Below are 2,653 nucleotides of genomic sequence, written 5' to 3' on the forward strand. Positions count from 1 at the left end.
ATACATTCTTTTGGCCTTGCACATAGCTTTGGTTCTCTTGAATCTTCTCCAATCATTTGTTTTCCATACATGAAACTAGTCGTAAAAACATTTTTCCCTTTATCAGGAGTCACAAACATCTTATGGATAATACTACCATAGCTCCCTTTCATAGTAGTGCCATCTAAAAATCCTTTAATTCCTTGGCATTTGATGGCATTGGAAAATCCTTGAGAGTCTCTCTATTGTGTGGATGATCAACACATAGAGTCAAGAATTGTACTGCGCTTGTGCCATCTCTACTCCTAACATGAGCATTTGAAGACCCATCATCAATCACTTTTATCTCCATCCTTGTCACCACAATGTATGGTTACCCTAAAACAACCACATAATTGCAAGTACCCTACATTAAAAAATACTGGTCATCTTATACATCAAAATTAGTCACCCATACATTGGGGCATGTATCATAAAGTTCACCAAGTGAGTTATTTGCAACCCACATTCTTCGGCCATGATCTACATCCATTAGCCAACCACCATTCTCATACAAACTATGTGTCATAACATTGATTTTAGACCCATGATCCAATAATGTAATACATGGACCTTTCTATTCACCTATCTTCAAAACCATTTCAATTATAGCGCTTGCATAGTGTAAACTACATTCCTCTTCTTCATGACGCTATTACTGCATAACTTCTCTATGAGTAGTGCTACTTACAATGATATTTTTAGCTAATGTATTATTCTTTCCATCCTTAATCACCCCATTTGTTAGCTCTATTATGCTTTGTGACAACAATGAAATCATCAATAGTTTCAAGAGACTCTTCAATCTACAACTCCTTGTCCAAGGGTTTTTCGAAAGCAAAGCCACAACCACAGAGGTCCTTGACTAATTTCAAGATAGAAGATCAATCATGTGAATAAGAAAGACGAGAAAATGATGCCAAGTAACAATTGTGTTACTGCCAAGATGTTTATAAAATACAAGATGAATTCCAATCTGATCATTCCACTGGTTTTAGGCCACCCGATTTAATTCTGCAACATTTGTAGATCCTTGTGCTATAATGATCGTATGGATCTTTGAAGCTCCTTCTTACATGTCAACATGAGAAGAAAAATGCAGGCGAGCTTTTCTTGGGGAAATAAAGACAAGTATTCGTTCCGGCATGAAAGGAAGATGCAAGTTTACTGACACAAGTTGGTTTGTTTTGCCCTTTTGTGTTTCTTTAACGGTGGCTAAGAACTTCAGGATTTAGTCAGAACTTGAGGACACAGAGGCTGACTGTTGATTAAGAGTTGGAATTAGCACAAGCTCCATTCTACTATGCAACAATCAGTCTTCAACTTTTCATCTTCCAGCACTACTTGAATAATTGTCGAACCGTTGCAACACCAACTTAAGGCTTCTGTACCCTTTCAAAGACCATCAGGACATCTCCAGACTCTCAATTTTCTTCTCTTACATCTTCTGCTATCGACCCCAGTATTTAAGTGCAGTCCGATCATAAGCTCTTGCTGCTTTCTCAGGTTCATCATAAACACCTAAATAAACTTGTTCGGTCTTCCAAGCCTTCTCGAATCTCTCACATAGATAAGCACGGTAGTGTCTATATCAGCAATGCCTTCATGGATGAATGCAGGTCAGTAGCCGCTCCCTTCTGGATCGACGGAACTGCCCCAGTTTGCTGTTAGTCAGACTGTGTTTAGCATATTGCTCAAGGAAAGGCTCAGACTCTGACAGATACACGTCATCCAAAATCCTCCTTTTGGTACTCTTCCTCATGATATAACTTGCCCACTCCATAGCTGGTCTAGATGCCGCTGCTTTTTCTCTATCCGTTCTTCGATGGCAGTCTCCCTCTACTGCCTGTAGTTCTTGCTTTTTCTCCTCCTATTGTTACCAACACGATGTCTGGAATAAAGTTTTCACTCTGTCTATGCTTCACCTATCATTATGATTTCTTGCATAAAGGTGTGTATGGTGACGCTTTTGAACCACTACAAATGTGACAGGAGGTTGGTAGTTCGATTCGAGAGAAGCACATGCCTTGCGAATGGCATCCAGCTCATACAATAGTACTTGATAAAACTGACCCTCACTGACACCATCCCTGTAAAGTATAATTTGATGAGGCTTCTGACCCATTGCTCGTTGAAAAGATATCAGTAGCTCCTTTATCATCCCACCCGTTTGTGGGCCACGGGCAAGATCATCCCAACCCTTGAACAAATCTTGTATCAATTCTTGACGATGCTCTTGAGCACACACGAGCCCTGCATATTTTGTAACTTCAAGACAATCTTGGAAAGCTAGCACAGCAGCAATAGATGGACTGGAATCATCTCCTGGATGGGGATGAGTAACATCAGCTCCAAAGATAATGGTAGGGATGTCACTGACGAGTGGTATTTGGCGAGAGAGTGTATCCACCAATACAGTATTCCTTCCACCCACCTTGACATTGATTTTCCGCACGACATTTTCCAGGTATTTCTTACTCATCTTATACACATGCTTAGTTAAACAACATTGAGAGACCAGGCCGAGATCTGTCTCACATATTCTCTTGGGAACCCCATAGAGTGTTCCATTATTATCAAGTAAAATAGCAACAAGAAGCTCAAGATCATGCCTTGAAAGGACGATGGAGATCAT

General features: G+C 40.2%; 1 pseudogene; it reads right to left on the reverse strand.

Moving 5' to 3' along the window:
• Positions 1–1,934: 1,934 nt before the first annotated feature.
• On the reverse strand, positions 1,935–2,653 carry LOC148040901 (protein argonaute 1B pseudogene; annotated as a pseudogene).

The sequence above is a fragment of the Lygodium microphyllum genome, chromosome 1 (assembly GCF_053477565.2).
Source record: "Lygodium microphyllum isolate KBCC chromosome 1, Lygodium_microphyllum_v1.1.10, whole genome shotgun sequence".
NCBI classification, from domain to species: domain Eukaryota; kingdom Viridiplantae; phylum Streptophyta; class Polypodiopsida; order Schizaeales; family Lygodiaceae; genus Lygodium; species Lygodium microphyllum.